Here is a 14360-nt window from a genome sequence, read left to right on the forward strand (position 1 = left end):
GCTGTAATTAGATGAGGTAAGGGAGGAATATTGGAAAGTTAAAACCATCTAAAATAACATTTAAAGCTTATATATATATATATATATATATATATATATATATATATATATATATATATATATATAAAGCACTGCACCCTTGAAATGAAGTATGTAGATATTATTAAAGTAATGGCAACATGTTTTAAAAACAGAACATTTATAATATAGAATTATTCTATATTATAGTATGCTTTCCATTGCAAATTTTAACAACTTGGTGAACAAGTGAAAGCAGTTCAATAAACACATAATATTGTATAGTACAGAATTCCATAAGATATTTAACTTCTTAATAATATCTGTCCCTAATAGTTTCCTTCTATCTATTTTTGACGAATTTGATCTCAGCAAAACAAGTTATGACATTTTAATTTAAATGATAATTACATATCAATAGTTCCTGAAAAATTTCATTCTATAGAGTAAAATCAAATTAGCTAGTCTATATATTTACAGTGATGCATTAAAGTACCATTAGTGAACTAGGAAGGATGAGGAGAGAGAAAAAAAATCCCTTCACATTGCTATAAGTACTGTGCCTTAAACCATTTTGATCTGAGAAAAATGAGCTCAGTTGCAACATACTATCTGGAAATGCTTTATATTAGTGATAAACTGTCTCTTTAGAAATATAGCTACTGTTGTCTGTATTTAAAATTCCTTGTGTCATAGACAGTATATAATGTGTTATAGCTTTTACAATCTTGCTAGAATACATATCAGTTAACAACAGTGAGACAGCAATATTGATCTAGGATAGGCATTGCTATTAGAATAAACTGTGCATATATCCAGCCATGTTCTCAGATTAATACAGACAGCAGCAATAGCAATGTGCAGCAAGATACAGCAACTCAATCAGTGTGAAAGAAAAAATAATCCACAGTCTATTTGAGCAATCTGATCAATACAACTTAAAATTTAGCTATTAAGGATGTTAAGTAATTATGAGTCTATATTAGAAGCTCGAAGGTGTACTTACCCGAATACGTAAACACCGACATGTCTTCATCAAACTGCAAAAACATCGATCATCCTGAAGAGCGAAATCTGAAATGTTGAATCGTCATGGTTGGCCCTTCTGCAGTATAGCTCCGTAAGATAAGTGTGCAATAGTTATGGACCTTAGGGTTAGGGTGTGGGTTAAAGTAAGTGCATAGATGATAATGTATGTGAGATTTAGTGTAGGGTTATAAGTAGGGTTTTATTAAGTGTATGTGTGGATTATTTAGTTTGTTTGGGTATAGCTTCTTAAGGTAAGTGTGCGATAGTTACGGACCTTAGGGTTAGAGTGCAGGTTAAGGTAAGTGCATACATGGTGGTATATGCACGATTTAGTGTAGGGTTAGAAGTAGGGTTTAGTTTAGGGTTAGAAGTAGGGTTTTGGTTAGTATGTGGTTTATTTAGTTTGGGTAGGTAGTAGTATGTAGTGGGCAGTGGGGTGGGACAACTATGACGGTTTGAGTTTTTGAATTTTGCGGTTTAGGGTGTTCGGTGTATTCGTGGTTTGCAGAATATGTGTCAGTGTTTTAGTATTCGGTGACTAGAGCTTTCACGCTTTTAATATAGACCCAGTAATTAGTTACAGCTATATAAAGGTGAAAAATTGTTCTGTTTTGATATTCTTGTTGTTCAGCCATTTTCCCAGTAATGCATTTCTTCTGATGATGTCAGAGGCTGTATTGTAGTTCAAAGGTCGCTGACAACTTCCTGCATGTCGTCGTGGCTGTTTACAAGCATAGATGGATCCATACAGGGAATTATAAGCTCGAGATGGTTTCAGAGAGCTTCCAAGTGAAGATTAAGGTACAGAAGCATGAATATTAAGCAAAACAAGTTGTTTTATGTTACAGAAGCTTGCGGAAGCTGCATAAAGTCTGCATTTAGTAAAAACTAGCAGTTTTAAGCACTAAATGATAAAGCAAACTATAATAAAGGCTCTAAACAGCCAAAACAAGACCTGTTACACAGAATACTGTATAAACCATGACACTTAAAGGCAAGCATGCAGTCCTACAAATTCTGTTTTAAATGTATGACTGGCAACATATACATCTGTCCTTCTTGTAAATAAATGCAAAGATAGAGACTGTATGACCTTCTTGGCCAGCATATCCCTATGGAAGGCCCTATATGCTTGAATTGTTACTATTTTAGTCTATAAAATTAGCAGCATAAGTGTGAATTTTCCCGATATTTCATGCAAGATAACAAACACTATTAATTTCCCAGTTAAAAATAAATCATATTCTTTCTAACTCTTATAGCTATAAAACTTACCATATACAAAAGAAGACATTGTTTTCCTGAGTTGCTAGATCTTCAAACCACAACTCAGTGAAAAAAATATCAAAATCCATCTCATTGAATGAGATCTAACATATCTGCCCTCACCCCAATGACCCATGTTAGCATTTATTTTTGAGTTCTGCTTGGATAAATTTTGATGGTTATCTTCACTGAGTTGCAGTTCTATGAACTAGCTATTCTGTAAATAAAAATGCACTCTATACAAAAAACTACAACTATATTCAATAAATTTCCAAATAAGAACAACGCATAACGAAAATAATACTTGTGGAGTCCTTGATGCAACAGTCTTCAAAAATAATCTCAAGTTACCTGACATAATTTTAAAAATGTACTGAAAATGCACATTAAAGGAATAATCACTGGAAATCATTACACCAAAATCTTCACAACAGCCTACCTGGGCAAGAACGCTTCAAGCAATAGTTTACGGGTATTCTTCATTTGTATTAGCAAATTCAAGATTCTTCAGACCTATCATTGAGTAAAGTGCCACTTTGCTATGTACCTAACCAGGCATATCCAACAAATGGAACGTTCACAAAGGTTTGTCACTAAATGAATACAGGGCATAAGTAAATTGTGCTATGCAGATCACTTCAAGGCCCTATCCCTGTACTCTGTCTCCTACAGGCTGTTGAGGGGAGATCTATGTCTGGCATACAGGGCATTGTCAGACTCCACTGTGATGGACCTCCTGCATATCAGCAAAACAAACAGTACCAGAATTACCCATTCTAAAGACTTAAACCTTGCCTGCAATATAAATAGGACCTGCTGTAGAGACAGCTATATATCTCAAAGACTGCACCATCTCTGGAACAGAATCCCCATCCATGTGAAGCAGAGTTCCTCCCTAACCCAATTCAAGCGTAACTTGGACAACTGGATGGGGAAAAGGAAATTCATCCCTGGTTTGGCACCTATGTCTCTAACGGACACAAGCAACCTGTACATGTTTCATTTCCCAGGCCCATGCCTGTAAATGTTTCATTTCCCATGCTCCTGCTTACACTTATCAGTTACCAGAACTTGCCAGAGATTTGGGATGCATGGCTAGGCTTAAAAAGGCCCTTGTGGTCATTAGCCTAATAAAAACCTATGAACCTATTAGCAAAATAACTAACAGCATTTTTCTTTAAATTAATTCTGAATGTAATACTAGATCTAATGATTATTAATATTGGATACAGTTTGAACCACTTTGCTGTTATGGTTAATTTTACAGCAGATTAATGGGATCTTCACCAGCATGGATAACATAAAGAGATCACATAAAACAAATGCCTCAGCACTGAGCCATTTGGGACTCTTCATTTGATCTTTCTTGGGCTCTGGAAAAAAAAAACAAATCCTGATAAAAAAATGATTTGTTAACTAGTCTGATATCCAGTTAATGATATATAATCTATATTACACCGCTTCTTATTTGATTTATGATAGCATAATGGGGATAATTTTATTCGCTTTTGCTAAATCTAGATAGCTCTCATCTAACAGTAGGCCAAGTCTTCTGCATTGCACCCGTAAGGGCTTTCAGACACTCAGCTGAGCTGTCCAGCATTAATCTAGGGATCTAACATAACTCTCAAACCTTTAAATAGACACCTAAGCTTGAGGAAATAAAGGCACAAATATTTCCACTGATTTTTATTAAGAAACAGTAAAGTGGATCATAATTATAGAGAAGATTACATATTACAATGAGAGCTATGAACTCAAGCAAGGAAAGTGGAACACAGTCTGGCCCATACCAAGTTTCTCTAACAATTATTATAGAATCCTTTCCTAAATTTATTACACCGAAGTTCACTGATTATGTTTGCTAAACTTCTGTTTTTTGTAGATAGGACTACAAGATCTTTCATGGTGTATTCATACTTATAAGCATCCTCATTAATACATACAAAATCTTTAGAGCCTCCTTAGAAATTCTTAATACTAGCATTTTATTATGAAAATATCCTAGATTATCATTTGACAGGCCTGACTATTTATCAGAGCGAAAGCATCTTACACCTGCTTTCTGCCATTTCTCATATCTTCAAGATCATGCAGTCTGTCTCAAGCCACCGGGCTTGTGACAGTCTTACAATAAACATCTTTTCTGAAACGTACTGTCATTATGGCACCCTTCAGAACATTTGTATCATATGGTCTAAATAAAGAAATTCCTTACCCGGCCCCTGCTTCTAAGGCCTTTAACTCAGGACCTGAAATGTTATTAATATCTGCTTTGAACAGCTTTTACATTCCTTTTGTCTTTATAGTGATGGCATTTTCCACAAGTGAACATGCAATTTCAAATAAAACATCACGCTGTTCCAACCTTTGTTGGAAGCCAACCTACCTTTACATTTAGAAGACCTTTGGAGTGAATAAAACGCATTAATATTTGCGTACTGATGGTATATTTCTGTAAATGAAACACTTCAATGGATGTTTTTTTTTATCACTGAAAACAGAACCAAAACTATGAATATTTTATTATTTCCAACAGCCCAGAAGATATTTGATGAAGAATTCTTGTGATAATTTCTCTTATGGAAGGCAAGTATAGTGGAGCTCCATATATCCCATTGTCTGCTTTATAATTAAAAATGTTCTTAACCTCCTGAGGTAACTCCCTTCTTTATATGTCCAATGTTGTGTCTTAGAAACATTTATGTTGAGTTTATTGGCAGTCTCCTTCTTTGGTCCTTTACCCCAGTCACCTGTCCTGATTCATACAGTCTAGTTTAATGGACAACCCTATAAGTATTTTGTGTTCTTTTCAACTATTAAATAATCAACTGGACAACTAAACACCTATTCTATGCCTCACCTTTCTAGCTTAATGATCAGCCATCTCTACCTTGGGGTCCAATAAGTTGGTTCACACTGCTACTATAGCTCTCTCCATCATACCTTACCTTCTGTAACCCTGCTTGTCTCAGCTGTCTATACTACTGACTATTACTTTCATTCATCTGCAAGCCATATTAACTATTAACCACTGCTATCTTGGAGACCAATAGCATGCTATGTCTGTTGTTTCCTTCACACTTAGTATGCCCTGTCCATACAAACATTTAACTAATTTTCTAAATATAATGGATTTAAAGGATATATATGATCTAAGGAAAACAAAACTCCCTTCACTTTTCCCATTATTCATATAGATATGGAATACAAACAAATATTGATAATTTTTTTGTCTCAAAAATCTATTATCAGACATCAGAGAAGTTGAAATAGTTTCATGTCCATTATCGGACCATAATGCTATAATATTTAATACTATTTAAAAAACTGACAATCTAATATATCTCAGGAGATTACCAGTATACATTATTAAAATAAAAGGTTTAAATGATTTGTATGTTGCAGAGATAAAAAAAATCCTAGAAATAAATATGAATGGTGAAGTAACTAGCATTTTCCTGTGGGATTCAATAAAGGGTTACTTAAATGGAAGAGTTACAAGATGGCATATCAGTAAAACAAGTGAATGGGACACAGAACTGAATATACTACAGGCCAAAATAGACACACTAAAGTTAAATATAAAACCAAATGATATTATCAGTCTGTCTGAACTTAAAAACTTAAATACAAAATCTGTTGAAATTCTAAATCATAAAGTTTTAATAAACCTGGAAAAACTTAAACTTGAGACATATTTAGCAAACCCTTTAAGACTGCACAAACCTGCTCTTAGATCAAAGAAAATCAATAAACTAAATCATATCAAAGAAATATTAACACATATAAAGAATAAAAAAGAAAGTAGAATAGATATTAAAAGTATTACTGAAGGCTTTCAAATACTTTATGGGAAAAAAAAAAATATATATATATATATATATATATATATATATATATATATATATATATATATAAAATGATACAAATAACCTAGATAATGAAGATATAGTTGAAAATGTTCTAAGGGAAAGCATAAATAATACATTAGCAAGTCAACAAAAAATGGTAGACCATTCACTTTAACAGAAATAAAGATCAAACAAAAAGTTGGAAAGTAATAAGGCACTGAGCTTAGATGGGCTTATACCAGAACTATAAAGTACTACTAGATGATGCAGTTAAAATATTAGATAAGCCCCCATATTCTCAAAAGCTTGCATGAAGTGCAAGATCAGTGCAGGAACTCAAGCAGGCAATATGTCTACCGTGCGATCCAGGAACAGCCTGCAGGGGCGTGCACGAGAGCTCTTGCACTAATCTTCAACGGACTAAGCCCTGGTATGCAAATCACCCCATTTGCAGGTGAAATCTATGCAAATGAGATGATTTTGCAATCCTGGAAGCTTGCAACAGTCCGTGCAAGACTAGTGCTATCTGCAGAAATGTACTCGGTTAGTAACTGAGTACATTTCTGCAAAATCCAAATTGTGGCTATGACAGCTCTGAATAAAGGCTGCATATCAAGTAGTAAGCATGCCAATGGCCAAGTATAAGGTCACTGTCATTGCAAACAAAAAAAAAAAAAAAAAAAAAAAAACTTTTCTTTTCTTTTACCCGAACTCGGCTGTTTAAGCGTAGGGCAGCAGCACACAAACGGGATTGTGGGGGGGGGGGTCATAAAATAAACCTAAAATAAGCATACTAACTAAAATCAGTACTCTGCCATGCAAGTCAATGGCAGGCAGAAGACAATCTGGCCAGTGAGTAGTGGTTGCTAAGGGGGGAGGTTCAGTGTGAGACATGTAACTATGCATTAGCAGGCAATCCTATGCAAATGAGGGGAAGGATAGTGAATCCCAGTCAGGTCCCAACAGTTTAAGAGTAGGAATAGCTTAGTGCAAGCCTAGGAGGTAGGTGACATCATAGTGGGTGTGTCAGGCATACTGTAAGTGGATTGGAGCCCTGTGGCTCGGGTTTGCTCCTAGCTTAGCACAGCTAAGCTAGGGGGTGTGTCTAAATCTGCCTAGCACACTTTACAAAGCTTAAATGGGTGTGCATGCCACGCACCAGGCTTTACAGGAAGAAAAAAGAAGTTAAACCAGGAAATAGCAGAAGTGTGCACAATTATGCACTCTGCGCTGTGCGCACATTGGCTTAAACAGGGAGGCAATGGGAAGTGAAGACAGCAGTAGGAAGGTAACCAAGGAGAACTAGCATAGCTGGCAGCTGAAATATATCAGAATCAACCAATTACGCAGGCAGCAGACCAGCCCAGCCCAGACCACTACTATAAACTAAGCAAACACCTTCCCCTCTGGTTTTTCCCACACTCTACCGGTGTATACAAGCAGGGAAATTTTAACAAACAAACCTACAAAATGAGAAGGGCTGCGGCAGGCAATATAGGACAACATGTGCAAGAGGCTGAGGGTGGTGAGGATGCAAATGCTGCTGAACAACCCACAGTGAGGAGAAGAAGAAGAGTGTACAGACCCAGGGTAACCTACCAGGGACTACATGAGCTGGAGATAGTGGAGCGCTATAGGGTGGACCGAGACCTTCTACAGCAAATTGTTGAGCTGTGCCGGCCACACCTGACACACCAAATTGACCGAGGGGAACCCATCCCAGTAGATATCAATGTATGTGTAGGCCTAGGTATACTAGCCACAGGTACCTCCCAAAGCACAACTGGGGATATCATGGGGATCTCACAGGCATCAGCATCCAGAGTATTCCACCAGTTCCTGGATGCCATGTCAGCACATGTCAGTGAGCACTTATATTTCCTCAACACCCGTGAGGTGTTGACCAGCAATATGCATCTCTTCCACCAAATAGCAGAATACCTGGGGCAGTGGATGCTATAGACTGCATGCACATATGCATCAAAGCACCACCTGGTGAGCAGGGTAGGGCCTACATCAACCACAGGGGCATCCCCTCCATCAACTGCCAGGTCGTATGTGATGCCCAGGGCATTATAATGAATGTGTGTGCTGGCTGACCTGGAAGCTATGATGATTCCACATATGGTATCTGATGCAGCTGTACCAGAGATTTGCCAATGGGGACATCCCCTGCGGTCACCTAGTGGGGGATGCTGGGTACACACTGGAGCCGTGGCTGATGACACCCATCAGAAATGCACACACACCTGAACAACAATGCCATAATGAGGCACACGCACAGGCTAGACATATAATAGAACGTGTGTTTGGGATACTCAGGTCACAGTTCCAGTGTCTGGACACATCCAGTGGAGTCTTGCAGTATTCACCAGCTACATGTACCCATATTGTTATGGTATGTGCTATGCTACACAATATGATCCTGTGGAAACAGCTGCAGCAGGAACAGCATGGGGCAGGGCCACACAGCCCCCCACCAGTGCCAACGCCTGCACAGGCACAGAGTGACCCAGAGGAGGAACAACCTGAGTCTGCCCCAGTAGGCAGAAGTAGGCATGGCCAGTATGCCCTGGCCTTGGCAAAGAGACAACGCATAGTATATGCACTGACACAGTAGGGACCCAGGGAATGACACCTCTCTCTGACTCGCACATACAGTAAAAGGGATGCCAAACATGACACTACCTGTGGTTAATCATGTATAGGAAGCGTACTATGTGCATCCGACATAGGCAGCCCTCCAGCACCATCCGCAAGTCTGGCACACCCTCAAGGTAAGTCAATCAACCTACCAATTGCCAAATGGAGTAAAATGTGTTGTTACCTGTAGCTATGGTATGGATGTGAGCATGCAAGGGAATTGGGTGGCTAAATGTTATGGCAGCAGACAGTAGACAGCCATAGTGGCACCATGACATCTGTAACATATACTGGAGTCACCATAGCAGCCAGTACTACACAGGGTGACAAAACCCACTGCAGGAAATGTGCTGAGTGACATGTGTGTCCATATGACCCACACATTCCAGTCAGAATGGTTCACATACCCAACAACAGTCTCAACCAGCAGGACAGGTGTAGACAAATCCAAACAAAGCCTGTGCCATGGCCCCAGAATGATGGCTATGGTTAACCCCCCCCCCCCCGGCCTACACAAACAGACCACTGCAGGGCAGGCAGTGGGATGTTAATTCTGAAGGGTAGGAAGTCAGACAATAATATGTAGGGCAACCAAAGCCATGATCTGTAGTACACTGGTATGCCTCTAGTCGGCATGATAGTTAGCAATACAGAATGAAATGGAGTACCTGACATACCAGTACAGTCATAGCAAATGTGACAAGTGTCGCGTGTGCCCCCCACATTCTACATAGTAATGTAATAACAGTCAGGTGTCCCCCCAACCCTGTGTAGAAATGTAGAAATAGTCAGGTGTGCCCCCCCCATCCTACATAATAATGTAATAACAGTCAGGTGTGCCCCCCAACACTGTGTAGAAATGTAGAATTAGTCAGGTGTGCCCCCCCATCCTACATAGTAATGCAATAACAGTCAGGTGTGCCCCCCACACTCCTGTGTAGAAATGTAGAAACAGTCAGGTGTGCCCCCCCAGCTATGCAGAAATATAGTAACAGTCAAAGCCAAATGATCAATGGATACCCTGCAGAGACAGCATGCTACCTGTTGGTGTACAACACAAAGGTCAGCACTGCAGCACAAACTACCTGGACACAATCTACACATTCAATACAGATGGCCATACTGGGCATGCTCACACACGTAAACACATGAAGGCCATGTCTGCAAACACCAGTGGACCAGCATATCTGGCAGTTGCAGTTGTTAGTGCAGACATTTGTTAGTATGCACCACTCATGCCTTGCACACACAGTGGATAGCAATACAGACATATATGTCAGGACAACACACTATAATAAGCCAAAGGTAGATGTACATAGATGTGTGGAAGAGGGTGACTGTGACAATGAGCCATCCAGGCCTGTCCCACCCAGCACACAACCAAAGGGCCACAAACACATGAGGTTCAGATGTCACTCACTGCAGATACTAGCCACCAGTATCTGTCACCATTACAGACTATGTGGTGCACGTGCCAGCTGTGCAACATGACTGTACAAGGAAGTAGTCATCTAGCAGCTGTATACACTTACCTGTGACATATGACCCCATGTGTGCTCGCATGTGGCTTGTCAACCCCTAGATGAATGGGTTATGGCCCATGCACACATCGCCCTCCCCATAGCCCTACTATGACAAGCCTGCTGAGGTCATCCAATGTGAAATACACCTGTGGGAGAGCTGTAGCTCAGTAATCTCTGTGGCATGCCCCATAACTACATACTGCTGTAGTGTGGTAAACTAGTTAGGTAGGAGTTCTTACCCCAGACTTGGCAACTGTGTGTGTGTTTGTGTGCATGTCTGACTGTATAGAGAGCAATGCTTTTTAGGGTACTCACACTCCTTACAATTCATGTACCCAACTTTGGCAAGGCTTCTGATGTCACCCACCTAGAAATACACCTCTGAGAAAGTTGTGGCCCAGTGATCTCTGTAGCGTGTCCTATAACTGAGTACTGCTGTAAAGTGTGTGTGTGTGTGTGTGTGTGTGTGTGTGTGTGTGTGTGTGTGTGTGTGTGTGTGTGTGTGTCTGTCTGTCTCTCTGACCCTTTCTGTGTAGAAAGCAATGCTTTTGAGGGTAGTCACACTCCTTACAATTCATATACTCAGCTTTGGCAAGGCTGCTGATGTCTTCCACCTAGAAATACACCTCTGGGAAGATTGTAACCCAATAATCTCTGTAGCGCATCTTGTAACTGAGTACTGCTGTAGTGTGATAAAGTAGTTAGGTAGGTATTCTAATCCCAGACATGGTAAGTGTGTGTGTGTGTGTGTCTGTCTGACCCTATCTGTGTAGAGAGCAATGCTTTTTAGGGTACTCACACTCCTTACAATTCATATACTCAACTTTTTCAAGACTGCTGATGTCACCCACCTAGAAATACACCTCTGGGAAGGTTGTAGCCTAGTAATCTTTGCAACGTTTGCCATAACTGCATACTGCTGTAGTGTGATTTAGAACTGTGGTAGGGTTCTACCCCACCCATGGCAGTTATGGATGTTTTGTCTGTGTTTCAATGTCTGTGTATGGAGTAATGCATTATAGGCTAGTCACACTCAGTACATTTCAAATGGTCTACTTTGGCAATCCTGCTGATGTCATTCATTGTGAAATACACCTTTGGATAAGGAGTTCTCTAGCAATCCCTGTGATGTGTTTTATAACAGCTCTATGCTGTAGTGTGATATAGACCTCTGTTAGGGGTTCTATACTCACACATGTCAGTTGTGGGTGTTTTGTGTGTGTGTGTCACTGTCTGTGTAGGGAGCAATGCACTTTAGGCTAGTCACACACAGTACATTTCAAATGGTCTACTTTGGCAACCCTGCTGATGTCATTCATTTCGAAATACACCTTTGGGTAAGTATTTCTCTAGTAATCCCCATAGTGCATCTTATAACAGCTCCATGCTGTAGTGTGATATAAACCTCTGTTAGGGGTTCTATACTCACACATGTCAGTTGTGAATGTTTTGTGTGTGTCACTGTCTGTGTAGGGAGGAATGCATTTTAGGCTAGTCACACTCACTACAATTTGAATGTCCTACTTTGGCAATTCTGCTGATGTCATTCAATGTGATATACACCTTTGGGGAAGGAGTATTCCAGTTATCTCTGTGGCATGTACTATAACTGTGTAATGCTATAGTGTAATAAACTAGTTAGGTAGGGTCTCTACTCCCAGACATGACCAGTGTGTGTGTGTTTGTAACACGTATCCTGTGTGAAGGTGGTTGTGAGTGTGTGACACCTGTGGCCAATGTGGAGCAGGTTTTGCATATTTCAAATATTCCAACAAAAAAAAGAGCCTTTCTGGAAAATAAAAACCAAATAACCGAAAACCAGACCAGGAAGTGCTGTACGCAGAAAATGTATTCACAAGAATTAACACTGAATATTCCACAAGGTGTTTGCGTCCAAGAACCTCCCGGACTTCTTCAGACATGATAAAAGACACTTCTGAATACATACTTATATACCCTTCCCCTTAATTAGTTGATTGATCAATTAAATCTTTAAAAACATATTGCTTATTTAATTAAAAATTCTTAAAAATAAATAAAATATATATTGTTATAAAACTCACACAATTAATATATTTCATGCACATATAATACTCAAACAGTGTCAGATATATACATATAGACAAATAAATATAATAAATAAATAACTTGATAATAAATACCTGAACAGCAATTATAAAGGATAATATGTATTGAAAAATGTATTATATATATGCAACTGATTCCTAAAAAGTCACTTCTATAATTTTGCAGATCTAAGCTTTAGCAGAGGTAGAATTGAGATGGAATCATTAAGCCCTGAGGTCCCTGGGAAACTAAATTGGAATTTAGAGAAATATGGCAGATAATTCTGGAAGCTAATAAAGCTCCAGGGCACAAAGCTGGGCCTAGCAACAGACCCAGGGAATTACAGACCCATAAGCCTGACCAGCCTCATCTGAAGGGCCATGGAATACATCATTGCAGACCTCATAAATAAAGACACAGGTGACCTCCAAACCCTGACTCTTAAACCATTTGCCTTTATGAAGGGCAGATCCTGCCTATTAAATTCGATGGATTTCTTTGAAAATGTGAACAAGGTCAATGACAAGGGCAAATCTATGCACACAGCATACCTCAACCTGGCAAAGGCTTTCAGCAAATCCCACATCCAGGCATTACCGATAAACTTAGCAAATTGAATGTAAACCCCTTCATTGTAAGATAGGTTGCCAACTGGCTCACAAACTGGACACACACTATTAAGATGGGTGACTCCACATCAACCAGCAGACGTGTTACCAGTGGGGTGCCAAAGGGGTCCATGCTGGGCCCTCTACTGTTTGGTATATACTACTCAGATGTTCAGGTCAAAACTAATGGGTTGTGGCTGACCAAGTTTCCAGATGACTGCAAACTAGGTGCAATCATTGAATCCCCAAATGATATAAGTATACTCCAGGCAGGTCTCATGCAGACCAGCAACTGGTGCATTAGTCACAGTCTCAAACTGAATGCAAAGAAATGCATCATCATTCCCTTCAGCACAAACAATGTCCCCTCACTCTATCAAATCAACAACATTCCATTAAGTACCCATGAAGCAGTAAGAGACCTGGGATCACAAGTTGACTGTGACCTTAACTTCGACCACCATGTGTTTACTGTTGCAAGGAAAGCTTTCTACATAGCACACTTGATTAGTAAAGACATCACCTTGAGAGCAATAGAAGTTATAACTCCCCTATACTTGGCACTTATCCAGCCCATAATTGAGTATAACGCCACATATGGCATGTACGGTACTAAGCACCTGCAGCAATTAGACAGACCTCAGAGGTTTTTAACAAAGATGATCAAGGAGCTTCAGCATGTGCCTTACACAGACCGACTAAAATCCCTGTCACTATACTCTGTATCGTATAGACTTCTTAGAAGACTTATGGCTGGCCTACAGAGCAATCCAAGACCCAAACCTAATGAACTTGCTACATATCCATAAATCAAATGGGATTAGGGCTACCCATTTCACGGACCTAAATATGGTCTGTGACTTACATAGGACATGCTGGAGGGCAGATTTATCTCCTAGCGACTGCCACATCTTTGCTCTGTTTCGCATACATTAGTAGCCGATTCCATATCTATGATACTATTCAAACCAACCTGGATGAGTGCATGGGACACTGCAAATTCTTACCAGGGATAGAGCCCACAACCTTCCTGGACATGGTCAGTCATCACTAAATGCAATCTTGGGTACTGACTAGCATTTCTATGGTATTACATTGGGATGAAATGGCTAGGCTTAAAATGGCCTCCAGGTTTATAGCCTAGTTATCTTCTATGATCCTATGTACAGTCCTATATACCAGCTTTGACTGAAACATGCACTGAAGATGACTTTTGTCCTTTACTTTGAATATACACAATGACTATACTATTATTAATGATGACACACCTGGTAACAGGTGTGGAGAAGGTACCACCTGTATGATTAAAATTAATACTTCCATTTCCTTTAAAGAATACACCAAAGCCAATT

At 39.5% G+C, this 14360-nt stretch overlaps 1 protein-coding gene across 4 annotated transcripts in view; it reads right to left on the minus strand.

Moving 5' to 3' along the window:
- The window catches only part of LOC122789323 (collagen alpha-1(XII) chain-like), a 1412827-nt gene that overhangs the window by 702295 nt on the left and 696172 nt on the right, over positions 1-14360 (minus strand). The window lies entirely within an intron of this gene.

Source organism: Protopterus annectens, chromosome 14.part0 (genome assembly GCF_019279795.1).
Source record: "Protopterus annectens isolate FY-2018-M chromosome 14.part0, PAN1.0, whole genome shotgun sequence".
Classification (NCBI taxonomy): Eukaryota; Metazoa; Chordata; order Ceratodontiformes; family Protopteridae; genus Protopterus; species Protopterus annectens.